The sequence below is a fragment of the Callospermophilus lateralis genome, chromosome 6 (assembly GCF_048772815.1).
Source record: "Callospermophilus lateralis isolate mCalLat2 chromosome 6, mCalLat2.hap1, whole genome shotgun sequence".
Classification (NCBI taxonomy): Eukaryota; Metazoa; Chordata; class Mammalia; order Rodentia; family Sciuridae; genus Callospermophilus; species Callospermophilus lateralis.
In genome coordinates, this window is record NC_135310.1 from 124,001,424 (window position 1) to 124,018,322 (window position 16,899).

Genomic DNA, 16,899 nt, shown 5'->3' on the forward strand with positions numbered 1-16,899 from the left:
AGAAAGGCCAAGAACCCAGAGGAGATCATTACACATTGTACACAAATAAGGAAACATCACCCTATAAACCATAATTATGTGCAATTATTATGCATCTATTGCAAGTGAAATACATTTTAGAAAAGACAAAAAATAATTTTTTCTCCAAGTATTAGAAATTGATATTATGCTTTCATATTTAATATACAAGGTGGTCTTCTAAATATTTTCATATTTTTTATTAGTTTACAGTCATATTTCAGTAACACACTTTATACTCAAAATTAATACATATTAAATGTGAGGCACAAATTTGTTTCTAAGATCTTTTTATTTCCATTTTAATTAATAATGCTTCATTTTCATTTCAATTAAATATAAAAACCCTATGAGAGAAAACATTTCTTTTTTTCTTACTTATTAAAACTTGCTGTCTTTCATGAACCTTGAATAAGTATATTCACTTAATGGTACTATAAAAATATTGGTGTGGTTATAATTAGATCATTAACTTTATTGCTATAATCATTATATATGGTTAAACTATTACCCTCAGCAACCCAATTAGTGTCCAATTGGTACAGGTGGTCTCTAAGAATTTTCTGAGTGTAACGTACACCCTTGTAAGTGAAAGATTAATTATATACAATTCATGTTTATTTTCATCTAGTAAAATGATAGTATACCACATTAGGTCATACAAGATATTTTCTGATTTACCAAATATTCATTTGCTTGCTTTGTTATATTTATATAATAAAATTTACATATATATTTAAATCACTATTATCAGTCATTTTATTCTCATTTACATGAACAACATATGATTTCAATATTGTATCAGAAATTTTGTACAATCACTTGAAATTATTATATTTCAACATTAAAATGTTGTCTTTCTTTACAGAAATAGCAAATAAAGAGCTCAATATTACATCAGCCAACATACTCAATTATTGTGAAACAAAGTAGAATAAAATAAGTATAAATACTAAGGAGCTTTTAATGCAATTGGTTCATACTTTTTGAGACTTATAGAAATAGTAAATTACTTTGCTGTAAAAAAGCAATACAGAAGGTAGAACAGTTAAATACAGGAATTGACACATACAGTGAAAGCCACAGAAGTAGTCTGTGAGGGCTGGGATTGTCACAGTGGTAGAGCACTTGCCTACACACATGAGGCACCGGGTTGGATCCTCAGCACCACATAAAAATGAAATAAAGATATCATGTCCACCTACAACTAAAAAAAAATTATAAAAAAGAAGTGGTCCGTTAAATGCAATATAAATGTGTGTGTGTGTGTGTGTGTGTGTGTGTATGTGTGTACACACATACACACACACACACTCTTTCTTTCTACCTATCTATCTATCTATATTCACTGGAAATTGGCTTTCTGCACAAAGCCTGAGGGAAGAAGAGAATTTCCATCTCTTAATCCAGAAGTAGAGATACCCTTTGTCCTAGGAATGTGTCATAGACACAGGACCCCTACTTGGGCTGTGAGTAGGGAAAATAGTAGCTGAAGAAATACCAGAAACTACTTACTATTGCAAAAATCTGAATTTCAGGAAACAGCTCTGTGAAAATTGAACCAGAGCAAATATAATGCACCATCCCCTTGACAAACTGAAAAACAAAATCCAAACATAGGAATGTTTCTAAATTCACATGTACAAATCACTTAAAGATGACAAAAATTTGTAACAACAAATCCCACCATTAGGTACAATTACAATAAGCCAGTGTAATTGGAGCAGTAAGTAAGAAGACAACACACACTAAAGATAAACACTCAAAGTACAAAAAAGAACATGAAAAGACCTACTGATAGGATGTCCACCAAAGTGGAAAAAACAACTCATTCTATGTAAATATAATTAATTTAGTTAACTGGAAAATTAAGGTAGAGTTTTAAAAATCATTGCTAAAATCCATGATTAAAAATTTGTGTCATGAAAAATGTCAAGAGAACAACATATCATCAAATAAAGAAACAATATAAAGAAGAAAACAACTGTGATTCCATTAAATGGACAGGTAAGGTTCATAAATGTATAATTTACAAAAAGATAATGTATAATTATAAATTAGTTATCAAAAAATATTCAAACTAAAAGTAATCAAATAAACATGAGCTAAAATAATGACTAATACTTTTCACATAAATCTAATTAAAATATGTTAACTGATGCTGGCAACAATGAGTGTTAACTGAATATTTTTTTTTTAATTGTGTGTGTGTCTGTGCGTAAAATTATACAATGATTCTGAATAATATTCTGATAATATTCATTCAGAACACTAAAGAGTCTGTAATCGACTTAACCTTTTTTAAGCCTAAATATTGAAAGGCAAAATGTAAAATGTATGGTAAATTCAAACACTTCACTGTGCATACACATCATATAATACAGAGCTAAGGTATATAAACAACCTGCATGCACATATTATTGTCTAGATTTTTAAAAAGTATATGAGAAAATATAAAATAACATAATAGCCAAATTCTAGTGAGCAGTTGTTCATTTGTTGAATACATAAACAAATGAAGGAGTTACTAAATCAATTAAAAGAAAAAAAGATATAAAATTAGTTGGGAAATGTAGGAAGGCATAAATAAATATTCAGAATGTTTGGATAAAATTGTTCCAAAGCAATGTGTTCAGATTATAAACCATTAAATTGAACTATTTACTGTTAAGTTAATACATAAATTTATTGAATGTATAAGGTGTTATGTATTGCTTTCATTGTAGGTTTAAAAAGTAGGTAATATTTTATAATAAAGGGAATTTAAAAATCTATTTAGAATTCATTCTATTTCATTCTTACACTACTTACATACAGATGATAACAGAAACCATTTCCTTCCAAAAATTTGAAATTAAAAAACCTAATTTTAAAAATGTCTCTCTAGCTCTAAGACTCTGAAATCTTTTGGATTTCTAAATGCAGTACTGATTTATATTCAGTTTACCTATTATATATATTTTCTAAATAATTGGTGGAACTTCATATATTATTCATACATTCTAGAAAACTATCATCTCTACTGCATCAGATTATACTTTTTAATGAAATGAAAAGCAAACAAATGTTTGTCAACTAAAAACTAAATATTTCCTTTGCCAGTTTGCTATGGCTACTATGACAAATTACCACCAACAGTCATCTTAAGCAACATAAATGTATTGTCTAACAATTCAGGATGCTAAAAGTCTAAAATAAAGGTACTGAGTGCTGTGGAAAAATGTACTCTAGTCCCTCGAGTCACAGAGGGCAGTCTTTTCTCTGTTTTCAATCATTTTCTCTGTATTCATTAATGCATATAAATTGCCTCTTTTTATAAGTACATGACCACAATGCATTGGTGCCTACCCGAAAGAACTCACTGAACTTGATTATTTCAGTAGATGAAGACTCTACTCCCAGTAAGGTTACATTCTAGAGTACTAGCAATGAAAGAGCTCAGTTTAGAAGTTTGGGTGGTAGAGTACACTTTAACCTATAAAGGATCAAGAGGAAATATTTTTACAGTACTATCTATATTTAATTTCATTCATTTTTATTAGGTAAATATTCACAGTTTTTTCCCCTAAAGTTTATTCCTTCTACTCTCATAAAAGAATCATGTTTCAAAGCTGATTTTGGAATCAAGGACCACATACTTTCATGCATTGGAGGCAAAGAAATCCTCCCTATGCAATCTCACAGAGAAATTTCTCATTTATTTCTGCCAGAAATTCAGAATCAGGATAATTCTACAAAGTGTTTCCATCTTTGTCTTTTTCCCATTTGACATCAACTAGTGATTCTGTGTATCTTTATTTTTTTCCTTTTGGGGAAAAAGCAGGAACCCTTAACACAAGAGAATGAAACTGCTGGGTTAACCCAGCCACAGGTGAAAAGATCAAAGAGAGCTAGCATCTACCAGTATTGGAACCTCTTCTCGTGGTGAATAATGGATGAACAATGGAGAAAACCAATCTGTTTCTAAGCATTCTGACTGGATAAAATGTGGCATAATGAATCTCAAGTTGCAATAGGATTCTTATTTTTTAAGCAAACACCTTAAAGATCTGAGTATTTGATTCTGAAGTTTTTATCACATGGAACTGAAATGAATTATGAAGGCAGATTATGGGAAGCTATCGTCTTTTTAATTTGTTTGTGTTCCTTCTATAGGAATTTTACATTTTTTTTTCATTTTATCTTCTTTAACTTTTTCAATTTTATAAGTGATAGTTTAAAAGCCTTTCATTTTAAGATAGGTAATGATCATATTATTTGATAGACATGAAGCCATACTATTTCCATATTGAAACTGTTAGGCATAGTGTTTTTTCAGTCTTCAGCTCCCTGCTTCTTTCTCTCCCTAGCCTTTACTTTATTCAACAATATACATATTCTTCCAACAAGAAATTCCCAAGCTCCTCTCTGGTATACATGTATAAATTTGCCTGACAAATTTACAATAAAAACTCAAAAATTTTTCCTGCTCTTTTGTAATTTCAATATGTCTCTGCCCCTGTGTGTGGGATCCTATAATCTCTTCCCTTCTTAAGCTCTCTTACAACAGTGTTGCACATGCCTTACCATTATTTCCCTTACTGTCTACTGAATCACAACTCTAAAAATTTTCTTCAATACTTTATTTTGTCATAAATCAAACAAAATATCCTTTAATTTCATGTTCTACTCCACATACAAGGGTGTCTGCTCCAACTTTAGATAAATCTCCCTTAGTGAAGAAATTCTCTTTCTTCAGTCTCCAATTCATCTGGATAATTTTCTCTGAATCAAATTCAAAACAATATTTTATACCCAATAAGTTCAGGGTCTGTTCAAAGTTACAAATGACTTTAGATGGTCACTAGTCCTTAATGATGATCTTGCCCCAACAGTAGCATAGTGACACAAATCAATCACTCCGTATTTTCTGCAATGTTTACTTTGTTTAGATTACAAGATTTAATTCTCCCAAAACTTACTTTCTATATTTTTTCAACTTTATGGATTGCTTCACATTGAGTTGCAGAATCATTAAAGAAAAAAATAATGTGGCACTTTTGAAAAGGATTAAGACTTGTTCAAGACAATAAGAGTAGATCATGCCAAATCCCTAATTTAGCAAAGATATCTTGGAATCATTAATTAAGGAGCAGATTGAGAGTGTCACTTGATGGAAAATCCCTAAGAGGAAATATCAAGAGTTGAAATATTCTTGCTGAATTAACTCAACAAAGTTCTTTGGGAAAACAGATCAAAGGCTTACACATCAAATATAATATACAAGGAGATTTAGTAACTTGTTCACATATAAAAGGAATTCAGATGTCAAGGGTGGGTGGATACTTGTTGAAATGGCTTGGGATGATTTTTGTGAAAACTGACCATGAGAGGCCAAACATTGGTCATGGAGAGCAAGGTCAAGCCAAATTCAAATAGAAAGCCCCAAGGAGCCTGAATAATGTTGGATCAAGGTAAGAGTCTTCATCAGATATCACATACTTTTATCAAACTCTGAATTTTGGAATTCTCCAGAATTTAATCTTGGGGATCTTTCTCTTCTGTCTATAGTTAACTCCCTAGGTGATCTGATCTAATAGGATGGCAGTCAACACCCTGTATAGTCTTCTAATTGCATTTTAAAATTTCTATCCTAAATGTTTTCCGAAATTCAGATGTGGATATACAACTAGTTGCAGGGCACATATAGTCAAACTACTTATAATAATTTATCAGAAATCCTAAAATCTTACCTCTGATTGTTGCCTCTGCCTTTAGTGTTGTAATCTCAAATAAACACATTACATTCCAGGGTTATCTTTATGTCATCCCCCTGGTTTTACATCAAGCCCATGTAACCTTCTCTTGAAAATTGACCCAAAGTTTTACAAAACCCAGTGGTTTGATCTAAGTTCATATTACCTTTAACTCTTAATGGATTATTACATTAGTTACCAACAAATCCTGTTTCCTCTTTTGTCTTCATAACATGTATACTTCATTTGGCAACCAGACCAATTCATTTAAAATTCAAGTCATGTAATATCAATCCCTTGTACAATGCTCTCAAATACTTTTCCAGTTTATAAAGATCTGTGGAATAAAAACTTCTTACTATGACAGTTGAAGTTTTACCATATCTATTCTTGACATTATCCTCTATCCTAAACATGTCAGTCAGCATTTGTTACTACAACAAAATATCTGAGGTAGAAAAAAAGGAGAGGGAATTTATTTAACTCATAATTTGGAGGATTAAAGTCCAAGATCAGGAAGTCTTATTGATTTGGACTCTGGTGAGGATGGTGGATAGTGGCACATTTTGCCAGGCATATTTTGACAGGACTTCATGTGTGGGGAAAATTGTACATTTCCATTGCTATACAGGAAATCAGAGAGAGCGAGAGCGAGAGCAAGAGCTAGTGAGAGAGAGAGAGAGAGAGAGAGAGAGAGAGAGAGAGAGAGAGAGGTCCCCCTATGCACTGGGGACCTATAATCCCTTTCAATAACATAGCCACAACAGTACCTGTAATGGGGCCCTTCCTCCCAAAGGCAGCACCAAATCCCAACAGTGCCAACCTGGGTGCCAAAAATTTAATCACAATTAAATTTTTGGTGAACACATCCACCAGACCACACATAAACCAAAGAATTCAGCTAATTTGGATTCTTCTACCTTTCTTTACATGTGACTAGTGAGCTTTGAACAATTCATGTATAATCCTCCATCTGTGCTTTTGCATCGGTTAATACTTAAAAATTTGTCCCTCAATTTTTAGTATGACTCAGTTTCTCATTTATATTACATCTTGCCTCAAATATCAATTTTTTCAGGAAGGAGTCTCCAAATCCCTTGTATAAATAGCTCTATAAAGTGCTGCATATGTACGTAGGTACTTACTTTGACTTACATTATTCATAGCCCTTATTTCCCTACTAGAACATACAGTAAGTTATAGGATAAATTTTGACTTTATTGTATTTCAATAATGTTAAACTTTCATGATAAGTATTTAATATATGGTTATTGAATTAATACATGTTTCATGCTTCATATGCTTAAAATATACTTTCCAATGAAGGAATAAAAAAATATGTCATATATAAAAGTAATGTTTTTGAAATTGGAAAAGAAGCCAGGGTATAAGTTTATTCTAATTTTACTGACTACAAAATTTTGGATAAATTTCTCAAATTTTGGAGGTGTATCTTCAGTTTTAAAAAGGAATTAATGTATTTTGTATAACAATGAAGATGTGAATTTGGTGTGAACATACCTTATATAGAAACAGAGATATGATAAATTGTGGTATAAAGGTGTATTAAGAATTGTAATGCAAAAAATAATAATAAGAGAGCTCATGTATAATGGCTTAATTTGGCATGAACATACTTTATATACAGAGTTAGGAAAAATTGTGCTGTGAATAGATAATGATGATTGTAATGCATTCATTCCACTATTGTCATGTTTGTAAGAAATTAAAAAATAAAAAAGAAAAAGAAAATAATAAAATATCACACACAAAAAAGAAATTAATTTGAAACTAATATGAATGTATATATCATAGACCTACCTAATTTAGTATGTAAATGGGTATTTCATTTCTGTCAATTTCTAAGGTTTTTATTCATACCCAGATTGAACCTAGGGGCACTTAACCACTGAGTCACATCTCCAGGCCTTAATTTAATATTTTATTGAAGACAGGATCTCACTGAGCTGCTTAGGGCCTCCAAGATTTATTAGTGGTAAGTATGGCAGAAAGTAAATTAGTGTAACTATACTATAAACTGGAAAAATTACTGACAATTTTCTGTCTGTGCATCTCCTTCTACATTGCATGCCCTTAAAAAAGTCAGACTGGATTTCAGTCCTAACATAGGTTAAAGTATATAGGTTTGAAGAAAAGAAAATAAATTATATGAAATACAGAGAATTTTTAAACAATTTTCCCAATGTGACACAACAATTAAATAAAGTTAAATAAGTATTAGAAATCATCTTAACTTATGTATTAAAAGTAGTTAATTGATTATGTACTTAAAGTATTATAATTGATCTTAGTTTAAGTATTATTAATCATCTTAATTTATTATGAAATAATGAAGTTATGCTCCAAAGCTCATCTCCTTATATTACACAGATTATTAACTCATAGTTGGGCCAGTTAATCAAAGACTTAGTAAGAAAGAATCCCAAGTTATGGCAGATATTGCAGAGAATTATTTAATTTCTTTTGTGAACATTTCCTTAGAAATAGAATAAATGCCGGTAATGATCACCTGGTTGGAGGATGGAGTGGTTACAGTTTGGCAAGAAATTAAGGAAATATAACTGCAGTGAGGTGCCAAGGGAAAAGCTGAGAAGTATTTTTGAAAAGTCTTTGTCACATACCTGGACACAAGGACTGGTGGAGGAAGACACATGACACCACAAAGTCCAAACAAGGAAAACTGAGGAAATTACATGGACATGGATGATTCTTATCAAGGTGGGATGATACAGAATAAAAAGGTAAACCCAGTTGAGTTTTGAAGAAGACCCACAGTTTCGTGGTCACATAAAAATAGGTAATTATAGAAAATTACCCATGAGAATTGCCACAGGCGATTGCAAACATTTCAACACACTGATAGTAAATAAAAATGTTAGGAAAGGGATTAATTTGATAGAGTTTTGATGGTGAACAATGGTTATTTCCTTTGTGATGCTTTCAACAAGTGCATACATATGACCACATTAAATGAAAACTTTGCATGATAAAACTAAGATGATTTGTAATACATCAGGCTATTAATGCTACAGATAGATCGGTCTGTGGATATCCATCATCACAGAGAAAGTGTTACCAATTGTTTTTGTTGTATGTATTCACTCTCATAGACACTCTGACATAAACAGGGCTCAGGCAAGACTACCAACTAATAATCATATGGCTGATGTGACAAAAGGGAAGCTGGTGGATCAGGCTCAAAAATTATTCAATATAATATATTTTCCAACCTGGGCCAATAAAACAATACAACAGCCTACAAGTCCAACATTTGACCAAGAGAGCCCTACCTCCAACCAATAAAGAATCCCAGGACATGGGCTCTGGATGGATTGGCAGGAGGATATTTAGACATCAAATAGACACTTCATCTTGAACACTGAAATTGTCACTAATTCCTTCTTGAGGAAAAAGTAAAACCAGTGTTTAAAAGAATGAATAGAGATGAAAATATCGACCACCATTAATAGAAAGCATATTTCCCAGTAGAAGTGATGTATAATGATACTATACTAAGTATTGAAGATAGAGTTTATAATTGATAATAGATCCACTATGGTTCAAATTGAAATGTGGGTCAGGTGAAACTTATTTTATGCATTAAAAAAGATAACTATAATAAAACATCAATAGAATTCTTTTTTAAAGCTTTTGCATTTAGCTTTCCATAAATCCTATTATTCCCAAACTAACAAATTGCACTTTAATCTTTAAAAACATGTATGAGAGTTGAAAAAACTATCCAGACACTGTAATATTTGCAAAGAATCAAAATATTCTAAATGTAAATTCCAAATCGCTTTTAACTACTAGAAGTTATATCAGCTGTAATTTACCTGGTTTTCCAAAAAGATTTCATAATCATTCAAAGGTTTTTAGCAAATATATTTTCTTCTGATCCATCAAGATATTAATAAAAAGTAATGCAAAAAGGACTTGCATCTAAAGGTACAATCCTTAGCTAGAATATTTTCTGGAAAAAAATTTAAGCATTGACCTATATAACTGCGTTCCAAATTATGCCTCCCCTCACATAACTATTTTATTTACCCTCATAGAAATTTGGACTAAAATGAGGTTGACATTATGTATTTAGCAGTGTGACTATTGGCTATCTACTTACCTGTTTGGAAATTCTAATTATTTTCATTAACTATGATATTAATATTCATGTGATTTTTATACTTATTCAAATTGATTAGTAATAATATGTGCCTATCAGAAATTGAAAAAAGTGTAGTCTTATGCAAATAACTTGCTTTTAATGTCTTTAAGATTAAAACCAAGTAAGATGGTTTACTATTTATTCAGTGGTACACATTATACTTACTAAATGGTACAGTTACATTGATTTTGAGAAAATATTAATATAAATTCAATATGAAATCCACATTTTAAGAAACTTATAGGCTTCATCATTCTATAAAATAATCATTTAGGGTGCTTCTCTTCTACCCCCAAAATATATCAGTAACAATGTTAATTTTACTATTACCTGAGAAATATATCTCCGCTACTGCTGGAGATATATTTGCTAACACACTCAATTATCCAAGTGACACAATGATGAAATTAAATGGGCAATAAATATTAGCCATTATAAAAATAATCAAGGCGCTGATACTGACCTTCAGTGTGCCGGCACCAGCACCATGGCGCCCTCCAGGAAATTCTTCGTGGGGGGCAACTGGAAGATGAAGGGGCGGAAGAAGTGTCTGGGGGAACTCATCTGTACTCTGAATGCGGCCAAGGTGCCCGCCGACACCGAGGTGGTTTGTGCGCCCCCCACTGCCTACATCGACTTTGCCCGGCAGAAACTAGATCCCAAGATTGCTGTGGCTGCGCAGAACTGCTACAAAGTGACTAATGGGGCCTTCACTGGGGAGATCAGCCCTGGCATGATAGAAGACTGTGGAGCCACGTGGGTAGTCCTGGGGCACTCGGAGAGGAGGCACGTCTTTGGGGAGTCAGATGAGCTGATTGGGCAGAAAGTGGCCCATGCCCTAGCAGAGGGACTCGGAGTGATCGCCTGCATTGGGGAGAAGCTAGATGAGAGGGAAGCTGGCATCACAGAGAAGTTGTTTTCGAACAGACCAAGGTCATCGCAGATAACGTGAAGGACTGGAACAAGGTCGTCCTGGCCTATGAGCCTGTGTGGGCCATTGGTACTGGCAAGACTGTAACACCCCAACAGGCCCAGGAAGTACATGAGAAACTTCGGGGATGGCTCAAGTCCAACGTTTCTGATGCAGTGGCTCAGAGCACTCGCATCATTTATGGAGGTTCTGTGACTGGGGCAACCTGCAAAGAGCTAGCCAGCCAGCCTGATGTGGATGGCTTCCTCGTGGGTGGTGCTTCCCTCAAGCCCGAATTTGTGGACATTATCAATGCCAAACAGTAAGCACCATCGATCTGTTCTTTCCGCTAAGCCAGGGATTAGGTAGTCCAGAAGCCAAGTAACTGCCCTCACCCTTCACATGCTTCTGATGTTGTCATCTGCCTCCTCTCAAGGCCTAATCCACTGTACCTTCCTTTACCATTTACACCTTTCCCCTGTGATGGTTGGAACTAGGTTAATCCACCACGTACTATAATGGTTAGAACTAAACATGTCACCAAGGTGGCTTCTCCTCAACTGAGAGATAGAAGGAATGGAGCTCGCTCATGGGTCCCCTCAGGCCCTGGTGAGAGCAAGAGAGAGAAACCATGTTCCTTTCCCTTCTCACACCAAGGCCAATATCCTCCCCTCAGAGGCCAGGGATGCTCCCTCTCCCATGGTGCCAATTCCTGTGTGTTGTGTATGTGAGCTTTCGCACATGTAAGAAAAATAAAACATCTGGCACTAAAAAATAAAAATCAAGATATTTAGTTGAACACCATACCACACAAAAGTGACAATATATTAATATATTATTATACTGACAAACCTTTTTAAATTTAACTTGAAGATTAGCTTCTAATATCTGTATCAAAATTATATGTAATATTTACTTAATACTGCCCACAGAAGGCATCTTGCACTGGGTAATTAGCATTTTAGAGTGCATCGTGGATAAACAATATACTGATTTCTAGTAGTTCCCAAACAAATGATTTTTAATAAAATATTTACCAATTTAGGACTGGATAAGGTGGTAGTTACATTAATGAAGTCATACTGTTTAGATATTTTTATCAAAAATCAGCCCCAAGGCCTTTTTCTTTGTACCTGGAGAATTGTTAGACTTCATCTAGATCCTCATGCTTCAAAACAAAGGGCTGGGAATAGGATACCAAGGGAAAATAAAAAAATTACATTGGTATTTGTGTTTAATTACTTAGGTTCAGAAATAATTTCCCATCAGTTGATTTTTGAAATTAAATAGTCTAAAAACATCCAGGAAACAATCATTATCTGTTAAATACCTTAACAATCACTGAAAGATAAACATGTTTAAATAGAGCAGTAGAAATTTAGCTCCTTCTTCAAAGTATTCAAATAAATAATATTAAGGGCAAACATATTATACTGATACATTGACTAACTTCTTTCTTCTAAAGACTTGATGTGTCTTTTATCTACTAACTAGACAGATTGAATTGATGGGAAGGAGAAAGTCCCAGTTTGTTGTCACAAGGTGAGTGGAATCACAAAGTGAGTCATTTACTAACATAATGAAATCCTACATATCATAAATCCTGATGTGGTTTTTGTTTTTCTTTCCCTTTTTCTAAAAATGATAATGTTCAGATATCATTTAAATAATTTTGAAAGGTTTTTTTCCTATTTTTAATTAAACAATGAAAAATGTAAGAAAAGGCTTTTGATAATTCCTTATCTCAAGAGAATGAAACTTCAAATCCATTTAACTGTATTAGTATTTTAAAGTATTCTAGCATATTTATGTTTTAGGTTCTTGTTATCTATCATGTGATTTAGAGACCATTATCTGTATAAATGAAAAAGAAAACCCACATACACAGTAGATTCATATTCCAATCATCAGGATCTACAGAAAGATTTGTGCCCCACTACTATAAGTAGAGTTTTTATAATCAACAGTTTCTTATTTAAATAAGAGTTCTGAAGATAATATAATTAATTTAAAACATAATCTTCACAACTGGACTTATGAGTTGTTTTTCCTTATTGTTTAATTGACTGGTAATATTTCTCAACCAACTTTGCCAATTTTAGCACAAAAAATGTGGTGATTATTTAACATTCTTCAAAATGTAAGGTTCTTTTCTCCTCACTCTTGAAATTTATTTACTTATATATTGTTTCCCTTCATAAAATAAAAATAAATCTTGTTCCTTTAATCTTGGTATTCTCAGTTGCAACTCTTAGCATATTATAAAAAAATTGTCCAACATGTTCTTTTTTCATATATATCATATATATTATATTTATATACTATATTATATATTTTATTATATATTATATTATATTTATTTGCATTACAATTAATACACATATATACCACAATTTTTCATCTCTGTATATTCATTAGTTACTAAGTGCAAGTTACTATGCTGATTACTTCACATAAAATAGTACTATGGTCTCTGAACAGACAGAGCTAATAATTCAGAGGAAAAAGCAGGAATTAAGATAGCCATGGCTTCTCTGAGGAAAGAACATTTGTTTATCTTGGACTCTGCAGGATGGGAGTATTTGCCATTTATTGCCTTAAACTGATACCCAGAGAGGAGGCTTCTTGGAGTTGCCTAAAAGTTTATTAGGTTAATTGTAACCATGTAATACAGCATCTAAGTAGTTATTTGTTGAAAAATGAATGATGTAAGCCTCCTTTAAGAATTCAAAAGTTATATTTCAATAAAAATTAAAATGTTTCCTTATAATATGTGAAGCATTGATATTTGAAATGAGTGCACAATTGTTTGTATATGCTTTTTTATTTTTGTATTTTGTGTTTTCTTCTCTCCTTGTAATTAATAAGGGATGAAAATGCATTTGTTATGAAAAATCAAAACCAACCAAACATACTAGTAAACACTTAATCCACCATGATTTATCTTAAATATTTGCAGAAAGATTACTAAGTTTTGTATGACCTTATTTTTCAAGTAACAGAAAATCAAAATTCCAGATTTCTCTAAAAAGTGAGTTAACAGTTTGATTGTATCAGTACAGGAAATTTTAGTATAAGTTAAGACTGAAACACTAGCAAATTTTTTATCAAGTTAATTTTCTGATATTTTTGTTTAGACTGCTATATTTTCTACATAATTTAATGAAAGCAAAAAAAAAAAAACCAACTATGCTTTGGAATGATTTTGCTGTTGTTACCTTGCTAAATTACTTTAATGACAATTTTATGAAAAAAGGTCTTTCTTTTTACCAGACTTATCCAGGAGTACTAGGTAAATTTAAAATAAAATTTTTAATTCAATTTTTTTTTTACTATTCTCCAAAGTGTACAACTGTAACAAAAGTGCATAAGTAGGGGATGGAGTTGTGGCTCAGTGGTAATCTGGCACAGGGGAGGCAGTGCATTCTATCCTCAGCACCACACTAAAAATAGTAGATAAATAAAATAAAGGTATTGTGTATCCATCTACAATTTTAAAATATTTTTAGAAGTGCATAAGCATTTCATATAAAACACTTTCCAAAGGTACTGCTAATCATTAGGACTGCAGTTGAGTATTCCATTGCCAGTGCCCATGTGTCACCATAGAGTGACTGAAATACGAGCCCTGGAAATTATAGTACAGATTTTAGAACATTTTTAGTTTTTTGTCATAATTTCAACTTAGGTTATCAATATGCAAAAATGGTTGCAAATTCTTCTGAAATGGCATGTAATATTAAAAAAAGAAATGCAAATATATTCCAATAAGAAATCACTAATAGGATATTAACTTCTTTATTTTTTTGAGAACTAATGTAAGTGTAAAACTCACACTCGATTTGGGGATTTTTTATTTGTACTTCTAACTTGTTTTTATCAACCATGATAAGTTGGCTGTTGGCTATTTAGTATTTATTAGTATTTTATTATATCAAAATGAAATCCATATTATTATGACTTTTCTGCTAGTATTTTCTGCTATTATGTTCATGTTTGGTCATTGTTTTCAGTCTGTTGAAATTCACTTATTAACAAAAGTAAAATGCAAATCAAAACCACAGTAAGAGTTTACCTCGTGTCCATTAGGGTTCCACTGCACTGCAAATGAAAAAAAAGAAGTTAACAAATGTTGAAAGGGAGAGGACAAACAGAAATAATTTTTGGTAAGTGTTGGTAAGAATGAAAAATGGCAGACACACTAGGGAAAACAGTATGGATTTTTCTCAAAAAATGAAAACTAAAACTACCATAAGCTCTAGTAACCTCTGTTATGGGTTATGTAGTACATCCCAAATAATCAAAATCAGGGTATGGAGAGATATCTGCACTCCCATATTGACTGCAGCATTATACATAAAAACTGATGAATGGATTGAAAAAGCATCACACACACACACACACACACACACACACACACACCTTTTACATGCATTCAGTAATATCATTCAGTCTATGAAAATGGAAATTTAATCATTTGCAACCACATGGATAAACTTGCAGAATACTATACAAGGTGAAATAAGCCAGTTACAGAAGTGCAAATTGAACTTACATCAAGTACCTAAAATTGTTGAACTTATAAATGCAAAAATGAGGAAGATGGTGGCCAAGGCCTGATAAAGTGGAATAATGAATTGTCTTCAGTGTATACAAAGTGTGTGCTAGATGAGTAACTTCTAAAGATCTGTTGCATGGCATACTACCTATAATTAACAATGCTGAATTCATACTAAAGAACTTTGTTATGAGGATGTATTTCATGTTGAGTGTTTGCCACAAACAAAGGGCATGAGGACACTTTCAGAGTGATGGACATGCATAAAAATGTGCATTTTATATGTCAATTATGCATCAATAAAACTGTATTATAAATAAATATGGATCATGTGTCAAAAAATGATGAAGAGAATCAATGAAGCCTATGCAAGTTTCATAAGAAATGATTACCTATAAAATCTTGGTTTTTATTTCTATTCAGAAAAGAATTACAAACACTAAAGTTAGAGAAATACTGAAAATATTAACATTAGATTTCATTTACTAGGTTTTCCTATTTCAGATGAGAACATCAAGTTCAGAAAGTACCAGGAACATTGATTCATACACAAGAAGACCAAGAAGACTTATTCATGGTTTCTTGGTCATTTTTCTCTCCAAAGAATTTGTAAAGTACCTTACAACATGCTGAATATGCTAGCTGGTTGTTTGCTGCTCTGGATCTACCTTGTCTAAATATATTATCAAAAAAAAATCTCTGGTCTCTTTGTAGAATACTGATTTTAGTGTATTTTTTATTTGTTCTAATTAGTTATACATGATAGTAGAACATATTTTGACATATCATACATAGATAGAGTATAACTTTTCTTTCTTCTGGTTGTACATTATATAGTGTTATTTTGAGGTAACTGAGGAATTATTTAAACTTAAATCGAGATGTATTCGACTCTGAAATATCTCACACAAGAACACTTCCTTAGGTTTTGATATGTTTGAGACACAGAAGAGTAGCAAAAGCAACATTGCTGTGTGCATAATAAACACTGAATATGGAAGGATAGATGTGAAAAATGAATTTGGACTAATATGCACATTCTTCTTTAAAACCTGAGAAAGCTTTCAAAGAGTAAAAGTTAACTTGGTATTTTTTGTTTTTGTTTTTCATAGTATATAGACTTAATCAGCAAGGAAATGCCAGGGCATCCAAGGTACAGAAGATATAGAAATATAAATGTGTTGGAAGAATGAGGGTATTCATGACATAGGAAATATCTACTCATGATCAGACAATGTTCCAATATACTTCAGAAAAGTAATGATGAAAGCAAACAAGGATCCCAAAACAACATCAAAATTACAGAGGGGATTATTAAACTATATTCTTAATTGTTGATGTCATCAACATGGCAAAATATTACACTTTTTCTATAGTTTCCCACTTACCAAATTAAATGTCAATGTTTTTAAAGCTTTGGGATCATCTATGATCTTCTGAAAGTTAGCAGCCACTGTAAGATAAAAACATGGAGGAAGAGAGTTCAGATTAG

The 16,899-nt window shown here is 32.2% G+C and overlaps 1 pseudogene; it reads left to right on the forward strand.

Moving 5' to 3' along the window:
• Positions 1 to 10,402: 10,402 nt before the first annotated feature.
• Positions 10,403 to 11,620, forward strand: LOC143400779 (triosephosphate isomerase-like; annotated as a pseudogene).
• Positions 11,621 to 16,899: the final 5,279 nt, after the last annotated feature.